The sequence below is a fragment of the Antechinus flavipes genome, chromosome 4 (genome assembly GCF_016432865.1).
Source record: "Antechinus flavipes isolate AdamAnt ecotype Samford, QLD, Australia chromosome 4, AdamAnt_v2, whole genome shotgun sequence".
Lineage (NCBI taxonomy): Eukaryota > Metazoa > Chordata > Mammalia > Dasyuromorphia > Dasyuridae > Antechinus > Antechinus flavipes.
This window is the reverse complement of record NC_067401.1, coordinates 212,047,057-212,062,324: the sequence shown is the minus strand read 5'-3', so window position 1 is coordinate 212,062,324 and position 15,268 is coordinate 212,047,057.

Sequence of the window (15,268 nt, the reverse complement as noted above, 5' to 3'; positions counted from 1 at the left end):
TCTGAATATGTGGTTTTCTAAGTCAATTTCTAAATCAATCCCACAGGGATCTTAGGTATGGTTTCATGGCCTTCTTTTCTATTTGACTTTGATACCACCACTCTAAGTCCAGTTATCTCATTTTACAGATGACAAACTGAAGGCCAATAGAGTCAGGCTATTGGCCCCAAAAGATAATTGTGCAGTAGAGCCAGGAACAGAACTCAAATCCTCTGAATTCAAATCTAGCTTTTTTTTTTTTTTCATTCTCATATTCCAGTGGTTTCCCACAGTACTTTCCATTAGATGCTTGATTTAATGAATGCATATAAAATGAATAGTTTTAATTTCAACATTGATTTCTCAAGAGCCAGAGCCAACAAACCTGTATTGTAAACTTGTCTAAACAATTCATTTATTAGGTAATGGATTTTATGAGCAATCTTTCAACTCTATGTTTCTGAATTTCTTGGTAGTAGTACCTGAGTACAATTTGCTTGTCCATCACAATCATGAAGTATATTCACATTCAAACAAAACCAGATTTACAATTATGCAACTAAAGCAGTCTAGTTAGACTTGGTCCTTTTTTCTATGTGGGAAAGAGAAATATATGCAGAATCAGAAGGCTCTGCATACAGAAGGCTCTGCTTATCTGGCTAACTTCTGACTAATAGAGTTCTAGGAGTACAATGGTAAGATTGGCTTACCAGGTAATTTTGGGGTCAACAATGGGTTTAAAATTGGCTCTGCCACTCATGTGACCTTGTCTAATTACTTTAAATCGTTTGGCACTCTCCTGCTCTATAAAACAAGGGAGTTAAATCAGATTATATCAAAAAACCTATCCAGCTGAAAGTCCATGATCCTATGTTCTTTTATGCTCAGTACACATAAAATCATACTAAGGTGTTTTGTGGTGGTTGTTATTGTCTATAGTTTTTTTACTTTTATTTTTTAAATAATAGCTTTTTATATTTCAAAATACTTGCAAAGATAGTTTTCAACATCCACCCTAGCAAAACCTTGTGTTTCAAATTTTTCTCCCTCCCTCCCCTAGATAGCAAGTAATCCAATAGAGGCTACCCATGTGCAATAATTCTTCTAAATTTTCACATACATCATGTTGCACAAGAAAAATCAGCTCAAAAGGGGAAAATGAGAAAGGAGTTAATAGTGTTTATAGAAGCAGAAAAGTTGAAGTTCTGAAAGGGTATTCAAAGGCTTCAAAGGTTAAATTAGAAAACACTGTAGGTCAAGGATAAAATATATTAGGGAGAATGGAAAGCCACCTGAAAGATCCATAAATAACAAACCCAAACATTAAAGGTGAACTTTAAAAGAAAAGAGATGGTTCTTTAGGGAAGATCAGAAGGTGGCAGTGGAGAACAAGGAGTAACTCTTCTGCCTTTCCTGTGTCAGGGAATGTGAAAAAAAGGAGCAGCCAGTTCTGAAGAACTCAGGAGAGAGCCAGATTTCAGTGAGTACCCGAAGATGGAAAGTAGGGAAAAAATGAGATTTAGAATGAAGAACGATTTTAACAACAGAAAAGACTTCCAGAGGACATGCTGGAAAGGTTAAAAAAAAAAAAAAAAAGATAGTGAATAGAGAAGGCTAGTTTACGATGGGGAAAACAGAAGAAAGGATCTATCCACACCTCACTCTGCTTGTTACCATTCCCAAGCCATGTAATGTGTGTTATGATTTGGAGGATGGGGCTGTGGGTAAAGGAGTCAGCTGATCCAACCACAGCTAGCATAATACCCGACCCTTAGTAGGGAATAATTATTTACTAATTGATCTGTGAGGCCGATCTCCAGTGTTTATTGACGCTCTGAGAACCTGGAATTTCCTTTCCCTGGTCAGAGGACTGACTAGTTTGTTTACTCTTGCATAGAAAGGAATGTTGCCTGCACCAGCACCACTACCACCCCTCCCTTGCTGTTGGGTGGGGCAGTGAGCCACTTGGTTTACACACAAAACCAGCATTAAGACAAAAGGAGCAAGTAGGTACATGTCCTGATTGTCTCCTTTGTTTAAGATTATCCATAAAAGATTATTAGTTAAATTCCTGGATTATGAGCTGGGGTGTCTCTCTATCTGGAATTCAGAAATGAACTGCTAAATTCTAGCAACAAAAGTGGGATTCAAGAAAGACATTACTTTTGTTTCACTTTAAATGAAGAAAAATTGAAGTGAGGACCAAGTGAACTAGGCAGGATTGAACTCCAATTTGGTTGTATTATATGGAACATATACTCTGATTTTGGGGGAATAAATATGGGCACTGGACTCTTGATGAAGGATAGGTGCTTCACTTTTCTAATGGATCACATGTTCTGAGGCAACTATTCTAACTTCTCCTCTCCCATTGAGAAGTTGGGACCCCAGAGTGTGGCCACCCTTTCAGACTCTACGATTAGCCTTTGGAAGGTGTTATTTTAGTTCTATAGTTTATGAACCCCCATCAGTATGTTTCTCTCATTTATTATTGATGAGGCCCCTCAATGATGTGTTGGACAGAGAGAAACTAAAGAATGGATATCCTAAACAAGCAAGGAAAAAAAAGTTAAGAGATCAATTTAGCCTCAAGATCCCACTCTCTGGGGAGGTGGCCAATCTGAAATCCAAGTTATGTCAAACTATTGAGACCCACCCTCTGTAGAAGTTTACAGCAGTCTTATCTTGTTTGTCCTGTCAGAAAACCCAGTCATGTCCCTGAGGTTAAATTTTTCCTATAAAATCTACTTATGGGCTATCTCATGGCTGCTGCCTTCCTTTGGGTCAGTCCTCCACAGCACTCTGCCTCATGGTGTCTTTCTCCTTACTTCTGTCCCCATGTCATTGGGATACCTCCTGACTCTGCTATATTTCTCAACCCCATTTCTCCTTACAGCTAATTAACTATTTTTAGGGGGTTAAGTCCCTTTCAGGATTTAACCTACCAACTAAGTATAGTATAGTTTCTAGGGGAAACAAAGTGCAATAGGATGACTTTAGATAAAAGATGGGACAATCCTCTTTCATGATATTTTTGTCTGTATCTGTGTCTCTGTGGCTGAATGTCTGTGCCATGTTTGTTCTGTGAGCTAGATTTTGTTACCTGGAAAGATTTAAAATGCATACATCAACAACAACCACAAAAACTTCTATGCTGTAGTTAGGATGCTAAGAAGATTTGTTAACATCCTTGTTTTCCATTTTAAAAAAGGGAAAAGCCTAACTTTTTCCTATGGACTTCAGCTCTGGCCAAACTGGGGACTACAGAAATAAAGTTAGCTAATTAAAATTAAAATAACATCTTAGCACATTCTCAAAGTTTTGAAAGTAATGATTAGGAAGTTTGGCAAGTAGTCATTTTAAGATTGCAAGAAAAATTTCTGAAATATTGGGGAAAATTCCAGAAATTAATCCCATTCTAAGAGGAAAGAAAAAGAGAAAACAAACTAGGTAAATAGCAACTTTCTGCTAATCCTTCCTTGACTCCTATCTTGACCAGAGTCCTCTTCTTCTTCCTGGGAAAGCATCCCAGAAGATACTAAGGAATCCTCTCCACTCCCCAGAATACTGAGTGTATCCCAATTGTAGGGATTGCTAACAAGATTAATATAGCTCAAATCCCTCTTTTTGCTAATTCTTCTCATCTCAGAACAGATTAAAAGAATAAAGTATTTTAGGGAAACTCAAATTCTGCCTCAACTATAGAAATAGGGGAAGCAGCAACAGCTCAAGGACTCCATACAACCTTGCTTAAACACCTTCCCAATCTAGCTTGAGGGAATGGGGATGGAGTGGGGGTCAAATTCCATGGTCATTATTCTCTGCGCCCTGGCATCTGAGATTACTATCAAAGGGAGAGCCTGGCACCAGTCACACCAGCCTTCAGCAGGTTCTGTCAAGCTACTACCTGGGAAGAATTTGGATACTCCTGGCAGCACCCAACATGACAGTGTGAGGTGAGAAAGCCAGAAAGCTTCTGCATTTGATAAGCCCACCTGATTCTGTTTCAGTTGTGGATATGTAGTAGCTATGTAATTTATGGCAAATTATTTTATCTCTGCCTAGTTTTCTGATTTGTAAAGAGAAATAATTGTTGTTGTGAAGATCACATGATTGCTAAAGTGCTTAGCATAAAACAAATGCAATAAAACTATTGTATTGCTTTATATTTGATAACTTTAAATGGGTTTTTAAATGTGACCAACATACAATGTCAAAGCAATTTTAAAGGAGCTCTAATTAAAGCCCACTAAAGAGATATGTAAATTGTAATCTAACAGAAGATTTAAGAGTTTGGAAATTTTGGGAAAACAGAAAAGCAGCGTGCTACTACTTTAAAAATCTGGCAACAAACAGCTTACTTTTGAGTTATTGAGAGTCAGACTTCTGACGGTCCTGTCAGTAAAAACTGGCACCTTAATCCTTTTCCTGGCTCGCAAAAAGAGAAATGGTTTGTGTGAATTGGAAAATAAGCAAATGGCAATTCAGTTTGTCTAGAACATTTAATCATAATTTAGGGAATCTCATTAACTAAATGTTAACTAAAGTTAAGCCAATTTTAAAATCTATTCTATCTCAATTTTAAGAATTGTGTTCTTTTCTCCCTAAAACATAAGGGAAACTTATTTAAGGGAATAGAAATTCCAGCTAAGAATGTTTGGCTGTAACTTAGGAAAATTCTGTAATTGTTAACTAAGTTATTTGGAGTAACTGTCATCATATTAAACCTAAAATTGATAATTGCTGGCTATGGAAGAAGAGAGATAAGGTGGAAGCTTTATCAGTTCACCTCCAACTATGAGGTAGGGAGAAATATCAAACAGAATGGTGAAAACATTAAGAATAGTTGGGGTGCACAAGTTCAGCCCCTTCTCTGGGATCTCTGTCAACTCCCCTTAGTTTGTAAGTATGCCAGTTTTCATGAAACCATCAGGGTAATCAAGATCATCAGCCCTGAAAAAAATGAGCCTGTTTAGGCTTTGTAATTCCTTAACAAGGAATATGTTTACTAAGAATCTATAAGCTTGTTTAATGATTGAGCCTTTGCACCAGGATAAGTTTAAACATATAAAACATGTTAAACAAAAATCTCAAGTGTATAAGTTTGGTAAACTTTTAAAAATAAGGTATCTAGCTCTAAACTGCAATTAGTAGAATTTGTTATTAGAGATAAAATCTTTTGGGATTGTAACTGATATTCTTTTGAGTTTTAAATATCATAACCTGATCATTAAATCAGTAACCCATCATTGGAGAGAAATGCCTTAAGTTACTCAGAGGAATGTCTTCCTGAACTGTCATAGGTGGACTAATTATCTAGGCAAGAGTTGGGAGGACAACCTCATCCTCTGTTCAAGGTCAGATTCTTCTGACTCAGTTTCTCAGTTATGTTTCTTTGCTTCACATATGATTATTCCTGAGTCTGGCTATGAGATGGAAGTGTTACTGCATGATTGTCAAACAGCGCTAAGGATGCTTTATCCAGCTGTCATGTATGTGCTCTCAGGCTGAGGCCTGAAAGACCTGTTTTGATGCTATTATAATCATGTCCCTGCTTTTTCCTTTTATAGCAAATTTCTATAATTAGAGCAAATGGTCAGTAGAAGCAATGAGCCCAATACAAGTATCCCAGGGGACACAATGGCTTTCTACCTTAGATCTTAAAGATGCTTTCTTTTGCAGACCATTGCACACTCACAATTTCTCTTTGCTTTTGAAGGGGCAAATCCAGAGGAATGTAACTCTTACCAATTAACATGGGCAATCACGTCCATAACATGGAGATAACTCAGGGCTTCCATGATAGACCCCACATGTTTGGATAGGTCCTAGCTATCCAGTTTGTAGATGATATCTTGACCTGCATCCCCACCTGAAAAGCTTCCCTGGCTGCAACCATGAAAACCCTTAACTTCCAGGTCCCACACGGGACTATGAAGTTTCTTTGTCTAAAGGCCCTAAAGGCACATTGCCTTTATTAAGTATTTGGGCCATGAATTAACTCCCACCTCCCTTTTGCTAACAACAAAAGGAGATGAAGCTACCTTATCAACTCCCTGAACCTTTCTCAAGGGAACAGCCTAGTACTTTCCTGGGCATGGCTGGATTTTATACCTAACTTTGGTTATTGCCAAGCCTCTCTATAACTCTCTTCAAGGCTCTGACACAATTCTCCTCAAATGGGGGCCCCTGATCAGGCCAGGGCTTTTAAGAGCTTGAGAGCTAAACCAATCTCTCACCCCCCGCCTTAGCTTTTTACTCTGTATAAAAGGAGGGGCCAGGTCTTAGGGGTCTCGACTCAAGTCTCTAGAACTCTATCTCAGACCCCTTGCTTACTTCTCAAAGAAACTTGGTGTCTTTGGGGTGACCCTTCTACCTTAGAGCTAGCTACCACAGCCCTTTTAATTGAGGAAATCTCTAAATTTACCCTAGGCCAACCATTGGAGGTTTTAACCCCCTACTAGGGTCAGAGCATTTTTGCCTTTACAAAGTTTTAGAATTGGGGAAAGGAATGAGAATAAACATCTATACTGACTCCAAATATGCCTTTCATGCTTTTGCACATTCATGGAGCTATATGGGGAGAGAGGGAAGGGAGAGAAGGAACTTTTGACAGCAAAAAACAAACAGATTTCCTATTAAGTATGTAGGGAAATTCTATAATTACTGCAAAGCTGTCCATGGACTTAAGAGAGGTTTCTATTATGTTTTGTAAAGACACCAGAAAAAGGATTCATTTCAGGCCAAGGGAAATGGGTTTGCAGATTCAACTGCCCATACTGCTGAACCTGACCATGGCACCTTTAATTCCCCAGCTCCCCAACTCCTACATTCTTTCATAGCTCCCAAGAATAAGCCCTTTCTTTTTATGGGTGATTTCAGCAACTTTAGGCCAATTTCTAATCCCAGAGGCCAGCCAGTGGAAACTTCTCTTTGGTCTAAATCAAGCTATTCCCTTGGGGGAAAATGCTCTCCAATTCCTTGTGAAACTTATTCTCACTGGTCACAAGCTGGGAGAAACAATTAAACAGAGCAGGTCTGTCCAGTTTGTACCCAATTCTGAAAGGGCTTTTAAATCTCCCCTTCTCCTGAAACTCATCTGGAGGAGGGAGGTACACACCCAGGATTGGACTGATGGATAGATTTTACACATGCCCTATTCTCAGGGGCTTCAAACTGCTTTTTTTTTTTTTTTTTTTTTTTGTCACCTTTACTAATTGGGTAAAAGCTTTCCCTTATAAGACTGAAAGAGCTCAGAGGTTTTTGCTAAAGGGGATCAAACTCATTTTAGATTAATTATCTCCATTCTGCATGTTATTCTCTCTACCCAATGCTTAATACATTTTAAACATTATGGTGCTTGCACCCTAGGCCACCTGAGCACTCCTTTCATTGTGTATAATACCACTATTCCACCCATTACCCCTACTCCTTTCAGGAGACAAAAGCAGGGTTATTGGGGAAATGTTATTTGGTGTTTATCCTAGGAAAAGTTGTCTGGATGTGAGTCACCCCTCTCCCAAGTCTTCCTGTGGGTGGAGTCCTGGTAACTGTCCCTAGCAATCCCCAAACTAACTCCACTTTTAATTATCCTTTTTTGATCATATTTTGTTCCTGTCTTTTTAACCTATTTGTGAGATTTATTTCCTCCAGACTCCATCCTATGACCTTCCAACTATTTGTTCAAACTGAATACCACTGGTTAACTGATTCTGACACTCAGCACCCTGCTTCAAGTCACATGCCTCCCCTACTCAGTCTGGACTCCAACGACGCAAGGACAGCTCTACACCCCTTATCAGCATGAAGCAGCTCTGGAAGATAAGAACTCCAAACCTTTGCCCCAAATGAATTTGGGGTTTAAATTGCTTGAGTGGGGGAAAATGAAGGAGTCTATCTTCTAGGAGAAACAGAAGTAAGAAGGTCCCCCCTCACCTTAAGAGTGCTTCTGTTCTAACAATCTGTCAATGATTCTAAAATCTTTCAGCTTTAGAATCAGTGATTCTGAGATCCCCCTGACCTTACAGTGCTATTGTTCTAACAAATCTGTTCATCAATGATTGTAAAAGTCTTCTGACCTGGGAATATAATATTATTTCTTCCCTTAAACTTTAGAGAAAATATATTAGTGATCCTTAGACACTCTAACTTTAGAGTGCTTAGAGTGCTTTTGTTCTAACAATCTGTTAATGATTTTAAAGTCTTCTGGCTTTAGGATAGTCCTAGATCTACTGGTCAGTGATAATCAAATTCCTGAGATGGCTCCCTAATTTTATCTCTAAGCCATAAAGTTAGCATATATCAATGACATGAAGAACTGGATAAATGTGTCTCCTTTCTCTTCGTCCTTTGCTAAATTCTTTTGGAACTTAGCCTGCTTCAACTGGCATCATGATTACAATAAACTTTGCCCACCCCTTGATCTGAAGATTATTCAAGCCTGCAAATTCTTTTGAGACACTTTGCGACTCTTTTGGGGTTCCTTTTGATCCTCAACATAAAGACATGTCCCAAGCTCTTGGGGTACTCCCTTTCTACTGGGTAATTGTGAGTTCCACTGAGGAACTTATCATTCACATGCTCTCCCAATTCTATTTTGTATTTGCCATTCCCGGTGTCTATTGTATCCTTTCATTTTGCCTATAACCTATTGCCCTAAATAAATCTACCTATTGTGAATTCTTCACATGACCAAACCCCAACTTTTTATTATAGCTTTTTATTTACAAGATATACGCATGGGTAATTTTTCAGTATTGACAACTGCAAGACCTTTTGTTCCAACTTTTTCCCTCCTTCCCCCACCCTCCCCTTCCCCCAGATGGCAGGCTGACCAATACATGTTAAATATGTTAAAGTATAAGTTAAATACATACATGTCCAAACAGTTATTTTGTTGCACAGAGTCGGACTTTGAAATAGTGTACAATTAGTCTGTGAAGGAAATCAAAAGTACAGGCAGACAAAAATAGAAGGATTGGGAATTCTATGTAATAGTTCATAGTCATCTCCCAGAGTTCTTTCGCTGGATATAGCTGGTTCAGTTCATTACTGCTCTATTGGAACTGATTTGTTTCATCTCATTGTTGAAGATGGCCAGGTCCATTAGAATACATTTTCATACAGTATTGTTGCTGAAGTATATAATGATCTTCTGGTTCTGCTCATTTCACTCAGCATCAGTTCATGTAAGTCTCTGCAGGCCTTTCTGAAATCATCCTGTTGGTCATTTCTTACAGAACAATAATATTCCATAACATTCATATACTACAATTTACTCAACCATTCTCCAATTGATGGGCATCTACTCAGTTTCCAGTTTCTAGCCACTACAAACAGGGCTGCCACAAACATTTTGGCACATACAGGTCCCTTTCCCTTCTTTAGTATCTCTTTGGGGTATAAGCCCAGTAGAAACACTGCTGGATCAAAGGGTATGCACAGTTTGATAACTTTTTGAGCATAGTTCCAAATTGCTCTCCAGAATGGCTGGATCTGTTCACAACTCCACCAGCAATGTGTTGGTGTCCCAGTTTTCCCACATCCCCTCCAACATTCATCATTATCTTTCCCTGTCATTCTAGCCAGTCTGACAGGTGTGTAGTGGTATCTCAGAGTTGTCTTAATTTGCATTTCTCTGATTAATAATGACTTGGAGCATCTTTTCATATGGCTAGAAATAGTTTCAAGTTCTTCATCTGAAAATTGTCTGTTCATATCTTTTGACCATTTATCAATTGGAGAATGGCTTGATTTCTTATAGTCAAATCTCTATATATTTTGGAAATGAGGCCTTTATCAGAACCTTTGATTGTAAAAATCAAACCCCAACTTTTAGTATCTACCATCATCTGGTGTCTTTATCACCCACATCAATTGTCAGTTGAGAATCAATCAGACTCAATTAGGTTTTATAAAAGAGTATTTATTTACGAAAATGGTGTTATAATGAGAAATGACACAAAACATCCCCTTCCCCACCAAAAGTCTGTGACTTTCCAACAAGTACAAACTGAGACAAGGGGGAAGTATACATGCTTAAGAGTGCAGGAGTAACACAGCTTCTGGAAATCCTTTCTGCAGAGTCTTGAAGACATTCCCTTTAGGCAATGCATAGCTTTTCTTTGCTGGGCTGATAGAACTGAAAACCTGCCTACACACTGTATACACTTAGTTCCTGCCCTGAGGAAGCTGCTTCCCTAGCAGCCTCTGCTGTTCTAGCGATGAAACTTAGACACTATATAAAGATAGGAAATTCAAAATCTTCCAGATTACTCCAAAGCTCAAAAAAGGTCTTCATCTAGCCAAGGGAGTGAGGGATGGGGAAGAGACCTAGTCCTGAAGCCAACCTAGTAGCTGAGGTGACCTCTTCTCATTTTCAAGGGGTTTCTTTTCAGGGACTTTCTTTCCTGGAACACACTTCTGGATAATTCCCCAGTTTCTTGGGCTAAATTGGTTTGATATTTCATAAACATCCTCCAGGCCATGACTAGATTTCCTCAGCTATCAAACATGCTTCTCATACAATGACACTCCAGTTTAGGGTTGGCTTTTTTTTTTTTCCTGAATTTGGTTTAAAGGGGTCCTCAAACTTTTTAAATAGGGGGCCAGTTCACTGTCCCTCAGACTGTTGGAGGGCCAGACTATAGTAAAAACAAAAACTTTGTTTTGTGGGCCTTTAAATAAAAAAAACTTCATAGCCCTGGGTGAGGGGGATAAACATCCTCAGCTGCTGCCGTAGTTTGAGGACCCCTGAAAGTCTTTGGTTTGTTCTTTGAGATATGAATTCATCTCATTAAGCTACCACTCACTTCAAATTGGGTAGATCATTTGAGTAATCAAGCAATTAATTGCCATACAGAAGGAACATTTTTCTTCTTTAAATAGACTCAGATAATTTGAGACCATTTAATGCAATTATTTTTTTCTTTTCCATATCTTTTCAAAAAGGAATTAGGATTAAGTAAGCTAAGGATACCAGGGATTTACACACATATATAGATACATATACATATATATTTGCAAATCTCCTATTTTCAAAAATGGCAGTTGTCTTGATGGAATTTAATCAACCTATAGATGATGTTGATATCAAATACAACCAAACCAAGACAAGAATCTGTAATTTCTCAACTTCTTTCATTGAATAAGAAGGAAAAACTTCCTTAAATGCTTTCTACAGGGAAAGCTGAAAAATCATTTCAAGTATACATAGAGCTCATTTTTTTCCTTTAATACTGTCATTAAAAACAAGGGAAAGGTTCTCAATGTATAGAAGATAAATAGGAGGGTGGGGAAAAATTTGGAATTCAAATTTTTTTTTAAACAAATGTTAAAAACATGTTTACAGACAATTAAGAAATATTTAATGAAATAAAATACTTTTTTTTTTTTAAATGGGGGACAAGAGAATAAAATAAAGAAAGACAGTTCATTTGCTCAAGTCATTTTCAAAATGTTCATGGAATACTGGCAGGCGATCTCATTAGGACAGAAATCTTTGCCCTTCATAAAGAAGAAATACAAATGTTTAACTAAAGATCAACCACCTCAAAAGCAATAATATGCATTGTTTCAACATTTTCTATAAATCAGTATTTTGATTATCTTCTATTATTGATAAAAGTTTTAAGTTATACAAAATTAAATTTTAAAGTAAAAACCTGGGGTGAGTTTTAAGTTGAAAGAACAGAAAATAAAAATAAAAACACTCTGGCATATTGCTATTCCATCACCTCACAAGTCTTTTAATCACCTCAAACAAAAATCCAAATGCCACTTTCTATTTTGTTGTTGTTCAGTCATTTAGTCATGTCCAGCACTTTGTGACTTTACTTGGGGTTCTCTTGTCAAAGATTACTAGAGTAGTTTTGAAGGGGGAGAGAAACTGTCCCCTTTAAAATTAAATTGTGTCCCCTTTTTGATCTAAGAGATCAGGATCTCCCAGGCTCCAAGGATCTAGAGAGAGGGCCCATCTTCCCAGGATGAAAGAAGCAACACTGTTCAAGGGCAAATCAACTCCCACTGATATTTTTGAAATTCTAAATCCTCATTTAATTGAGAAATCCTGGTCTGATCAGTTCAGGCTGTCCCAGCCCCCCCACCCAAGAGCTACCCATATCTCACTCCTTGCAGAAGGTCTAAAGTATCTTGCTCAGCTGCTAGGACCTTCTGACTGCTGAGAAGGCATTCTCTTCTCAGTGAAAGTCTCCTATCAGTCTCTTAGCAAAACTGGCTTCCTGTCCAACAACAAACTTTCATCTTTGCCAATTAATAATTCGGGGTTTCATGAATTCTTTCATGAAATACCTGCACTGACCAAAAGGGGATTTTGACAACTTTGACTGCCACTAACCTCAGCATTTTGGCTCCCTGACTGGGAAAACCCAAAAAATACAAGATTAAAAACAAAACAAAACAAAACAAAACAAAAAACCTTTTGTTTGTTTGTTTGTTTCTATAGCTTAGACACTCAAACACCAGGGAAGGGTTGAATCGTTGGAGCCCCAGGCTTGAGCAGCATTCTTCAGGGATGCCTGATATGAGAATGCATGAGTTCTCTCATCTCTCTATCTCTAGAAACATCTAGAGATAGAGGAGGAGCTATTGAATTGGGAAAAACTAAGGTTTTTTTCCCTGGCAAAAATGGGACAAAAGCACCTCTGTTTCTAAAAATCCTTCCTTAAACAGAGACCAATTTGGCTTGAAAAACCTCAAAACTGCTGATTAGATTTGCTGGACAGGAATCAGACTCCCTCCATCCAGTCCCTTTAGAGAAAAAAGAGCCTTCCTTTGCATCTCAATGCACTCCTAAATCCCTTTTTCTCTCACCTGAACTAAATGCTGGAACTTCCAGCTTTTTGCAGAATTCTGATTTTAAGCTCTGCCCTTGGGCAGAAACAGCCAAGACACTCAGAGCAAAAGTGCCCCTTTCATAGCCAGACCCCATCCATACTGAGGAGAAACCTGGCTTCTGGGGATCCCACCCGACTTTTTCAGAGCAAAATCCTCCTTGATGTCCTGCGGAGATAAATGGAGGAACCTGGAGAAGCCAATTTTGAGTCCTCAAGTTTCTCCCTCTCCGCTATTGGAGGCTTTAATGACAGGACTTTAGCTGAGGAGAGAGGTCACAAAATTAAAGTGAGATTTGGAGACATGTCTCTTCTCTTAACTGTTATTCCTGGGAACTACAGAGATTGCCCACAAGAGTTGAACTGTCTCCCCAATGTTCTGCCCTCCTGCAGGAGTTTGGGGCTCGGTTGAGCTCCCACGTGCTCCAGTTCCAACACAACATCTATAGCCAGTAAGAACATTGCATTTCTTTCTCCTTCACTCTCACTCTGCAACTCTGGTCTCTCCTCCCTCTCCCTAGATAGAGTGGGGATTACAGAGGAACCCAAGACCTGTCTCGAGACCTCTCCTCTGCTTTGCTGGCTTGGTAACCTGCCATTTAAATACTCCTATCCTATTCCCTTATTGGGGTACTATTTAGTGGTAAGATTGGGGACTCAATCTTATCTTTTCAGACATCCAGAAAAATTTTTCACTCACGAACTTTTAGATCATCTTGAGAAGTTTACTGGCCGTCTGAACAGACAAGGGCCACACCCATCCCAGACTCCCTTGTCCATCCTTAACGGAGCCGGAGCTGCTAGCTCTTTCAGAAAACATGTTTATCTTGCACATTTTAAAATTGGACTCAAATTTCCCTCGTCTGGTCATCCTGCCCTTAGAGCAGTGACTGTCACAGCCCTTTTAATTGAAGAAGCCTCAAAATGAACTTTGGGACAGTCATTAGAAGTTTTAGCATCTCACTAGTTCCAGAGCATTTTAGAACACAAAGGACATCAGTGGCTTGGTGGGAGATCTAATAGGTATCAGGGTCTCCTACCTGACCTGATTCTCTAGGTGCATCACTTTTGACCCTGCCACCCTGCTCCCTGAAAATAGGGATAACAAAGGCAGATTATTTTGTGGTGACTCTCACTGGCAGCTAAACCATTGCCTCCTGGAGCCTAACCAGAGCTTCAGAACTGGGGAAGGGAATGAGAATGGACACTTATACTGACTCCAAATATACTTTTTCATATTTTGCATGCTCACGGGGCTGTCTGGAAAGAAAGGGGATTCCAAACTGCTTTCGGGTTTTTTTTTTGCTAACACTCCTGAAAGCCTCAGGGCACTTGCTAAACCTGCCTAAGCTCCTGGCAGAGAGATAAACAGCCTAGCTTTTTCAAAATACTCCTGTGAGCATTCTGGAGGAAGTAAGATAAAGTTGTCTGAATCCTTCTTTCTCTCACTCTCCTACCTAACTTTTTCTCACTTCAAAGCTGAGAACTTTTTTGCTCCTAATTTTCTTGTCTGGCATTTCTATGCCTCTGCCAATAATTAACTCCTTAATTACTTTCAGCTAGGGAACTCTGTGGGCAGTGGGCTTGTTTAGCACAGTGGGGTGAGCTATCAGCATTCTTAAGGCAGCCCACAGATGGGACCTGATGCATTTTTTGCAAAAGACCCCATTTCCAAATGTCACCATCTCAACCCTGGATGACACCCCACTTTTAATCTACTCCTGAGATCTGTTTTCTCTAGGCTTCAAGCTGTGAATTTTCAACTGCCCTCCAGCTTGCAGACTGGGACAGACTGGGACAACACCCCTAAGATGCCCTGCTGCTGTCTTCAGATCTCACACCTCCCCCTCCTGGCTTGAACCCCCCCAAGTGTCTCTAAGACCCTTGTCAGCAGCTACATGAAGTTTGAGATCTTTGCCCTTTTCTCCAAATGAATTTGGGTGATAACTGCTTGGGGGGGAGGGGCGATGGAGAAAGAGGGAGGGAAACTGTTCCCTTTAAAATTAAATTGTGTCCCCTTTTTGTCTGAGAGATCAGGATCTCCCAGGGTCCAAGAAGTCTAGAGAGAGGGCCCATCCTACCAGGATGAGAGAAGCAACACTATTCAAGGGCAAATCAACTCCCATTGATCTTTTTGAAATTCTGAATTTTCATTCAATTGAGAAATCTTGGTCTGATCAGCACAGGCTGTCCCAGCCCCAGACTCAAGAGCTACCTATATAATAGGTATATATAAAATAGGTTTCCCTAAACTCACTCTTTGCAGAAGACCAAAGCCATTTGCTCTGGCTCTGTCCACTGAGAAGGCATTCTCTTCTCAGTGCCAGCCTCCATTTCCCTAATAGGACTTTGCCACTATAGAAGTCAGTCTCTTAGCACAGCTGGCTTCCTGTCCAACAATAAACTTTCATTTTTGCCAATTAATAATTCGAGGTTTC